Raw genomic sequence first — 9,042 nt, forward strand, 5'->3', positions numbered from 1 at the left:
CTAAAAATTATTTCACACACACTATGAAAAAGGTTCAAGTTCATCTTAAAAGTTGTTGTGATTTAAACACTTACTGTGTGCTCACCTATAAGTGTTTTTGTGTGTTTTAAAGTGTTCTTTCAATAATTTTTACTTTTATTTAGCAAAATGGAATTTTTTCTACAAACAACTAGCACACAGTTGGTTATAAAAATGTCTTTTTTTTATTATAACACCACAAGTAATAACAAATATTGTTTTTGGGGCGATATAAAGAAAACGAAATTTCACGGAAAAAAAACACAAAAAACTAACAGTTCTATTTGTGTTAATAAGGTATGCTTCATAAAAGTTTGCCTCTCGTTTTCGATTTTCGGGGTTCGGCCTCGGGTCTACTATAAAAAGAAAAAAATAGTCTAATTCTTGCTTGCGTTTCCTGAGAGCTCTTTTCTTAATGCATTTCTTTTTTGTTTTTCAGTAAGAAAAGTACCTTAGAAAGCTAATTTTGAGCAGAATTTATGAGAAATTAGGAGCTGAATTTGAGCAAATTGCAAAGACAGTATGAAAAGATATAAATCATTAATAAAAAGAGTAGGTTGTTTTCATGATAGAGAGTTTCTTAAACGTGACAGAGCTTTATTATTAGTATGATGATAAACAGAAATGATAAAAAGCAAAAGCTGACGGCACCAGGAGTTCCCAGGCGGTCCCCCATCCAAGTACTACCCTGGCCCGACGGTGCTTAACTTCCGTGATCGGACGAGAACGGGTGTATTCACCGTGGTATGGTCGTAGGCATCAGCTAACCATTTTATATGGCTTCTATATTTAAAAGCATGTTTATTTCATCTATTAAAACTTAGACATTAGTTGGCATTTGCTAACTTTCGCTTACTAAGTAAGTAAGTAAGTAAGTAAGTAAGTAAGTAAGTAAGTAAGTAAGTAAGTATAAACAATAGACTACACTAGAAATTATTGTAGCTAAAAATTATTTGACACACACTATGAAAAAGGTTCAAGTTCATCTTAAAAGTTGTTCGCGATTTAAACACTTACTGTGTGCTCACCTATAAGTGTTTTTGTGTGTTTTAAAGTGTTCTTTCAATAATTTTTACTTTTATTTAGCAAAATGGAATTTTTTCTACAAACAACTAGCACACAGTTGGTTATAAAAATGTCTTTTTTTTATTATAACACCACAAGTAATAACAAATATTGTTTTTGGGGCGATATAAAGAAAACGAAATTTCACGGAAAAAAACACAAAAAACTAACAGTTCTATTTGTGTTAATAAGGTATGCTTCATAAAAGTTTGCCTCTCGTTTTCGATTTTCGGGGTTTCGGGCTTGGGTCTACTATAAAAAGAAAAAAATAGTCTAATTCTTGCTTGCGTTTCCTGAGAGCTCTTTTCTTAATGCATTTCTTTTTTGTTTTTCAGTAAGAAAAGTACCTTAGAAGCTAATTTTGAGCAGAATTTATGAGAAATTAGGAGCTGAATTTGAGCAAATTGCAAAGACAGTATGAAAAGATATAAATCATTAATAAAAAGAGTAGGTTGTTTTCATGATAGAGAGTTTCTTAAACGTGACAGAGCTTTATTATTAGTATGATGATAAACAGAAATGATAAAAGTAAAAGCCTACGGCACCAGGAGTTCCCAGGCGGTCCCCCATCCAAGTACTACCCTGGCCCGACGGTGCTTAACTTCCGTGATCGGACGAGAACGGGTGTATTCACCGTGGTATGGTCGTAGGCATCAGCTAACCATTTTATATGGCTTCTATATTTAAAAGCATGTTTATTTCATCTATTAAAACTTAGACATTAGTTGGCATTTGCTAACTTTCGTTACTTAAGTAAGTAAGTAAGTAAGTAAGTAAGTAAGTAAGTAAGTAAGTAAGTAAGTATAAACAATAGACTACACTAGAAATTATTGTAGCTAAAAATTATTTCACACACACTATGAAAAAGGTTCAAGTTCATCTTAAAAGTTGTTCGCGATTTAAACACTTACTGTGTGCTCACCTATAAGTGTTTTTGTGTGTTTTAAAGTGTTCTTTCAATAATTTTTACTTTTATTTAGCAAAATGGAATTTTTTCTACAAACAACTAGCACACAGTTGGTTATAAAAATGTCTTTTTTTTATTATAACACCACAAGTAATAACAAATATTGTTTTTGGGGCGATATAAAGAAAACGAAATTTCACGGAAAAAAACACAAAAAACTAACAGTTCTATTTGTGTTAATAAGGTATGCTTCATAAAAGTTTGCCTCTCGTTTTCGATTTTCGGGGTTTCGGGCTTGGGTCACGATAAAAAGAAACAAAATAGTCTAATTCTTGCTTGCGTTTCCTGAGAGCTCTTTTCTTAATGCATTTCTTTTTTGTTTTTCAGTAAGAAAAGTACCTTAGAAAGCTAATTTTGAGCAGAATTTATGAGAAATTAGGAGCTGAATTTGAGCAAATTGCAAAGACAGTATGAAAAGATATAAATCATTAATAAAAAGAGTAGGTTGTTTTCATGATAGAGAGTTTCTTAAACGTGACAGAGCTTTATTATTAGTATGATGATAAACAGAAATGATAAGAAGAAAAGCCTACGGCACCAGGAGTTCCCAGGCGGTCCCCCATCCAAGTACTACCCTGGCCCGACGGTGCTTAAACTTCCGTGATCGGACGAGAACGGGTGTATTCACCGTGGTATGGTCGTAGGCATCAGCTAACCATTTTATATGGCTTCTATATTTAAGCATGTTTATTTCATCTATTAAAACTTAGACATTAGTTGGCATTTGCTAACTTTCGCTTACTAAGTAAGTAAGTAAGTAAGTAAGTAAGTAAGTAAGTAAGTAAGTAAGTAAAGTAAGTATAAACAATAGACTACACTAGAAATTATTGTAGCTAAAAATTATTTCACACACACTATGAAAAAGGTTCAAGTTCATCTTAAAAGTTGTTCGCGATTTAAACACTTACTGTGTGCTCACCTATAAGTGTTTTTGTGTGTTTTAAAGTGTTCTTTCAATAATTTTTACTTTTATTTAGCAAAATGGAATTTTTTCTACAAACAACTAGCACACAGTTGGTTATAAAAATGTCTTTTTTTTATTATAACACCACAAGTAATAACAAATATTGTTTTTGGGGCGATATAAAGAAAACGAAATTTCACGGAAAAAAAACACAAAAAACTAACAGTTCTATTTGTGTTAATAAGATATGCTTCATAAAAGTTTGCCTCTCGTTTTCGATTTTCGGGGTTTCGGGCTTGGGTCGACGATAAAAAGAAAAAAATAGTCTAATTCTTGCTTGCGTTTTCCTGAGAGCTCTTTTCTTAATGCATTTCTTTTTTGTTTTTCAGTAAGAAAAGTACCTTAGAAAGCTAATTTTGAGCAGAATTTATGAGAAATTAGGAGCTGAATTTGAGCAAATTGCAAAGACAGTATGAAAAGATATAAATCATTAATAAAAAGAGTAGGTTGTTTTCATGATAGAGAGTTTCTTAAACGTGACAGAGCTTTATTATTAGTATGATGATAAACAGAAATGATAAAAGTAAAAGCCTACGGCACCAGGAGTTCCCAGGCGGTCCCCCATCCAAGTACTACCCTGGCCCGACGGTGCTTAACTTCCGTGATCGGACGAGAACGGGTGTATTCACCGTGGTATGGTCGTAGGCATCAGCTAACCATTTTATATGGCTTCTATATTTAAAAGCATGTTTATTTCATCTATTAAAACTTAGACATTAGTTGGCATTTGCTAACTTTCGCTTACTAAGTAAGTAAGTAAGTAAGTAAGTAAGTAAGTAAGTAAGTAAGTAAGTAAGTAAGTATAAACAATAGACTCACACTAGAAATTATTGTAGCTAAAAATTATTTCACACACACTATGAAAAAGGTTCAAGTTCATCTTAAAAGTTGTTCGCGATTTCAGACACTTACTGTGTGCTCACCTATAAGTGTTTTTGTGTGTTTTAAAGTGTTCTTTCAATAATTTTTACTTTTATTTAGCAAAATGGAATTTTTTCTACAAACAACTAGCACACAGTTGGTTATAAAAATGCTTTTTTTTATTATAACACCACAAGTAATAACAAATATTGTTTTTGGGGCGATATAAAGAAAACGAAATTTCACGGAAACACAAAAAACTAACAGTTCTATTTGTGTTAATAAGGTATGCTTCATAAAAGTTTGCCTCTCGTTTTCGATTTTCGGGGTTTCGGGCTTGGGTCTACTATAAAAGAAAAAAATAGTCTAATTCTTGCTTGCGTTTCCTGAGAGCTCTTTTCTTAATGCATTTCTTTTTTGTTTTTCAGTAAGAAAAGTACCTTAGAAAGCTAATTTTGAGCAGAATTTATGAGAAATTAGGAGCTGAATTTGAGCAAATTGCAAAGACAGTATGAAAAGATATAAATCATTAATAAAAAGAGTAGGTTGTTTTCATGATAGAGAGTTTCTTAAACGTGACAGAGCTTTATTATTAGTATGATGATAAACAGAAATGATAAAAGTAAAAGCCTACGGCACCAGGAGTTCCCAGGCGGTCCCCCATCCAAGTATGACCCTGGCCCGACGGTGCTTAACTTCCGTGATCGGACGAGAACGGTGTATTCACCGTGGTATGGTCGTAGGCATCAGCTAACCATTTTATATGGCTTCTATATTTAAAAGCATGTTTATTTCATCTATTAAAACTTAGACATTAGTTGGCATTTGCTAACTTTCGCTTACTAAGTAAGTAAGTAAGTAAGTAAGTAAGTAAGTAAGTAAGTAAGTAAGTAAGTAAGTAAGTAAGTAAGTAAGTAAGTAAGTAAGTAAGTAAGTATAAACAATAGACTACACTAGAAATTATTGTAGCTAAAAATTATTTCACACACACTATGAAAAAGGTTCAAGTTCATCTTAAAAGTTGTTCGCGATTTAAACACTTACTGTGTGCTCACCTATAAGTGTTTTTGTGTGTTTTAAAGTGTTCTTTCAATAATTTTTACTTTTATTTAGCAAAATGGAATTTTTTCTACAAACAACTAGCACACAGTTGGTTATAAAAATGTCTTTTTTTTTATTATAACACCACAAGTAATAACAAATATTGTTTTTGGGGCGATATAAAGAAAACGAAATTTCACGGAAAAAAACACAAAAAACTAACAGTTCTATTTGTGTTAATAAGGTATGCTTCATAAAAGTTTGCCTCTCGTTTTCGATTTTCGGGGTTTCGGGCTTGGGTCTACTATAAAAAGAAAAAAATAGTCTAATTCTTGCTTGCGTTTCCTGAGAGCTCTTTTCTTAATGCATTTCTTTTTTGTTTTTCAGTAAGAAAAGTACCTTAGAAAGCTAATTTTGAGCAGAATTTATGAGAAATTAGGAGCTGATTTTGAGCAAATTGCAAAGACAGTATGAAAAGATATAAATCATTAATAAAAAGAGTAGGTTGTTTTCATGATAGTAGAGTTTCTTAAACGTGACAGAGCTTTATTATTAGTATGATGATAAACAGAAATGATAAAAGTAAAAGCCTACGGCACCAGGAGTTCCCAGGCGGTCCCCCATCCAAGTACTACCCTGGCCCGACGGTGCTTAACTTCCGTGATCGGACGAGAACGGGTGTATTCACCGTGGTATGGTCGTAGGCATCAGCTAACCATTTTATATGGCTTCTATATTTAAAAGCATGTTTATTTCATCTATTAAAACTTAGACATTAGTTGGCATTTGCTAACTTTCGCTTACTAAGTAAGTAAGTAAGTAAGTAAGTAAGTAAGTAAGTAAGTAAGTAAGTAAGTATAAACAATAGACTACACTAGAAATTATTGTAGCTAAAAATTATTTCACACACACTATGAAAAAGGTTCAAGTTCATCTTAAAAGTTGTTCGCGATTTAAACACTTACTGTGTGCTCACCTATAAGTGTTTTTGTGTGTTTTAAAGTGTTCTTTCAATAATTTTTACTTTTATTTAGCAAAATGGAATTTTTTCTACAAACAACTAGCACACAGTTGGTTATAAAAATGTCTTTTTTTTATTATAACACCACAAGTAATAACAAATATTGTTTTTGGGGCGATATAAAGAAAACGAAATTTCACGGAAAAAAACACAAAAAACTAACAGTTCTATTTGTGTTAATAAGGTATGCTTCATAAAAGTTTGCCTCTCGTTTTCGATTTTCGGGGTTTCGGGCTTGGGTCTACTATAAACAAAAATAGTCTAATTCTTGCTTGCGTTTCCTGAGAGCTCTTTTCTTAATGCATTTCTTTTTTGTTTTTCAGTAAGAAAAGTACCTTAGAAAGCTAATTTTGAGCAGAATTTATGAGAAATTAGGAGCTGAATTTGAGCAAATTGCAAAGACAGTATGAAAAGATATAAATCATTAATAAAAAGAGTAGGTTGTTTTCATGATAGAGAGTTTCTTAAACGTGACAGAGCTTTATTATTAGTATGATGATAAACAGAAATGATAAAAGTAAAAGCCTACGGCACCAGGAGTTCCCAGGCGGTCCCCCATCCAAGTACTACCCTGGCCCGACGGTGCTTAACTTCCGTGATCGGACGAGAACGGGTGTATTCACCGTGGTATGGTCGTAGGCATCAGCTAACCATTTTATATGGCTTCTATATTTAAAAGCATGTTTATTTCATCTATTAAAACTTAGACATTAGTTGGCATTTGCTAACTTTCGCTTACTAAGTAAGTAAGTAAGTAAGTAAGTAAGTAAGTAAGTAAGTAAGTAAGTAAGTAAGTAAGTAAGTAAGTAAGTAAGTAAGTAAGTAAGTATAAACAATAGACTACACTAGAAATTATTGTAGCTAAAAATTATTTCACACACACTATGAAAAAGGTTCAAGTTCATCTTAAAAGTTGTTCGCGATTTAAACACTTACTGTGTGCTCACCTATAAGTGTTTTTGTGTGTTTTAAAGTGTTCTTTCAATAATTTTTACTTTTATTTAGCAAAATGGAATTTTTTCTACAAACAACTAGCACACAGTTGGTTATAAAAATGTCTTTTTTTTATTATAACACCACAAGTAATAACAAATATTGTTTTTGGGGCGATATAAAGAAAACGAAATTTCACGGAAAAAAACACAAAAAACTAACAGTTCTATTTGTGTTAATAAGGTATGCTTCATAAAAGTTTGCCTCTCGTTTTCGATTTTCGGGGTTTCGGGCTTGGTGTTATGATAAAAGAAAAAAAGAGTCCGGTCTCTGCTTGCGTTTCCTGAGAGCTCTTTTCTTAATGCATTTCTTTTTTGTTTTTCAGTAAGAAAAGTACCTTAGAAAGCTAATTTTGAGCAGAATTTATGAGAAATTAGGAGCTGAATTTGAGCAAATTGCAAAGACAGTATGAAAAGATATAAATCATTAATAAAAAGAGTAGGTTGTTTTCATGATAGAGAGTTTCTTAAACGTGACAGAGCTTTATTATTAGTATGATGATAAACAGAAATGATAAAAGTAAAAGCCTACGGCACCAGGAGTTCCCAGGCGGTCCCCCATCCAAGTACTACCCTGGCCCGACGGTGCTTAACTTCCGTGATCGGACGAGAACGGGTGTATTCACCGTGGTATGGTCGTAGGCATCAGCTAACCATTTTATATGGCTTCTATATTTAAAAGCATGTTTATTTCATCTATTAAAACTTAGACATTAGTTGGCATTTGCTAACTTTCGCTTACTAAGTAAGTAAGTAAGTAAGTAAGTAAGTAAGTAAGTAAGTAAGTAAGTAAGTATAAACAATAGACTACACTAGAAATTATTGTAGCTAAAATTATTTCACACACACTATGAAAAAGGTTCAAGTTCATCTTAAAAGTTGTTCGCGATTTAAACACTTACTGTGTGCTCACCTATAAGTGTTTTTGTGTGTTTTAAAGTGTTCTTTCAATAATTTTTACTTTTATTTAGCAAAATGGAATTTTTTCTACAAACAACTAGCACACAGTTGGTTATAAAAATGTCTTTTTTTTATTATAACACCACAAGTAATAACAAATATTGTTTTTGGGGCGATATAAGAAAACGAAATTTCACGGAAAAAAACACAAAAAACTAACAGTTCTATTTGTGTTAATAAGGTATGCTTCATAAAAGTTTGCCTCTCGTTTTCGATTTTCGGGGTTTCGGGCTTGGGTCTACTATAAAAAGAAAAAAATAGTCTAATTCTTGCTTGCGTTTCCTGAGAGCTCTTTTCTTAATGCATTTCTTTTTTGTTTTTCAGTAAGAAAAGTACCTTAGAAAGCTAATTTTGAGCAGAATTTATGAGAAATTAGGAGCTGAATTTGAGCAAATTGCAAAGACAGTATGAAAAGATATAAATCATTAATAAAAAGAGTAGGTTGTTTTCATGATAGAGAGTTTCTTAAACGTGACAGAGCTTTATTATTAGTATGATGATAAACAGAAATGATAAAAATAAGCCTACGGCACCAGGAGTTCCCAGGCGGTCCCCCATCCAAGTACTACCCTGGCCCGACGGTGCTTAACTTCCGTGATTGGACCAGAACGGTGTATTCACCGTGGTATGGTCGTAGGCATCAGCTAACCATTTTATATGGCTTCTATATTTAAAAGCATGTTTATTTCATCTATTAAAACTTAGACATTAGTTGGCATTTGCTAACTTTCGCTTACTAAGTAAGTAAGTAAGTAAGTAAGTAAGTAAGTAAGTAAGTAAGTAAGTAAGTAAGTAAGTAAGTATAAACAATAGACTACACTAGAAATTATTGTAGCTAAAAATTATTTCACACACACTATGAAAAAGGTTCAAGTTCATCTTAAAAGTTGTTCGCGATTTAAACACTTACTGTGTGCTCACCTATAAGTGTTTTTGTGTGTTTTAAAGTGTTCTTTCAATAATTTTTACTTTTATTTAGCAAAATGGAATTTTTTCTACAAACAACTAGCACACAGTTGGTTATAAAAATGTCTTTTTTTTATTATAACACCACAAGTAATAACAAATATTGTTTTTGGGGCGATATAAAGAAAACGAAATTTCACGGAAAAAAACACAAAAAACTAACAGTTCTATTTGTGTTAATAAGGTA

General features: G+C 32.2%; 9 non-coding genes across 9 annotated transcripts; all 9 read right to left on the reverse strand.

Moving 5' to 3' along the window:
- Positions 1 to 657: 657 nt before the first annotated feature.
- Positions 658 to 776, reverse strand: LOC136082863 (5S ribosomal RNA). Its single transcript, XR_010639780.1, has one exon. It is a non-coding gene; the product is annotated as a 5S ribosomal RNA (ribosomal RNA).
- Positions 777 to 1,616: 840 nt separating this feature from the next.
- Positions 1,617 to 1,735, reverse strand: LOC136082881 (5S ribosomal RNA). Its single transcript, XR_010639802.1, has one exon. It is a non-coding gene; the product is annotated as a 5S ribosomal RNA (ribosomal RNA).
- Positions 1,736 to 2,576: 841 nt separating this feature from the next.
- On the reverse strand, positions 2,577 to 2,696 carry LOC136082864 (5S ribosomal RNA). Its single transcript, XR_010639782.1, has one exon. It is a non-coding gene; the product is annotated as a 5S ribosomal RNA (ribosomal RNA).
- An 846-nt stretch (positions 2,697 to 3,542) lies between these two features.
- On the reverse strand, positions 3,543 to 3,661 carry LOC136082846 (5S ribosomal RNA). Its single transcript, XR_010639761.1, has one exon. It is a non-coding gene; the product is annotated as a 5S ribosomal RNA (ribosomal RNA).
- Positions 3,662 to 4,502: 841 nt separating this feature from the next.
- On the reverse strand, positions 4,503 to 4,620 carry LOC136082871 (5S ribosomal RNA). Its single transcript, XR_010639790.1, has one exon. It is a non-coding gene; the product is annotated as a 5S ribosomal RNA (ribosomal RNA).
- An 883-nt stretch (positions 4,621 to 5,503) lies between these two features.
- Positions 5,504 to 5,622, reverse strand: LOC136082847 (5S ribosomal RNA). Its single transcript, XR_010639762.1, has one exon. It is a non-coding gene; the product is annotated as a 5S ribosomal RNA (ribosomal RNA).
- An 837-nt stretch (positions 5,623 to 6,459) lies between these two features.
- Positions 6,460 to 6,578, reverse strand: LOC136082848 (5S ribosomal RNA). The gene has a single exon (XR_010639763.1). It is a non-coding gene; the product is annotated as a 5S ribosomal RNA (ribosomal RNA).
- An 876-nt stretch (positions 6,579 to 7,454) lies between these two features.
- Positions 7,455 to 7,573, reverse strand: LOC136082849 (5S ribosomal RNA). The gene has a single exon (XR_010639764.1). It is a non-coding gene; the product is annotated as a 5S ribosomal RNA (ribosomal RNA).
- An 837-nt stretch (positions 7,574 to 8,410) lies between these two features.
- On the reverse strand, positions 8,411 to 8,528 carry LOC136082873 (5S ribosomal RNA). The gene has a single exon (XR_010639792.1). It is a non-coding gene; the product is annotated as a 5S ribosomal RNA (ribosomal RNA).
- Positions 8,529 to 9,042: the final 514 nt, after the last annotated feature.

This window comes from Hydra vulgaris, chromosome 07, assembly GCF_038396675.1.
Source record: "Hydra vulgaris chromosome 07, alternate assembly HydraT2T_AEP".
In the NCBI taxonomy this organism is placed as follows: domain Eukaryota; kingdom Metazoa; phylum Cnidaria; class Hydrozoa; order Anthoathecata; family Hydridae; genus Hydra; species Hydra vulgaris.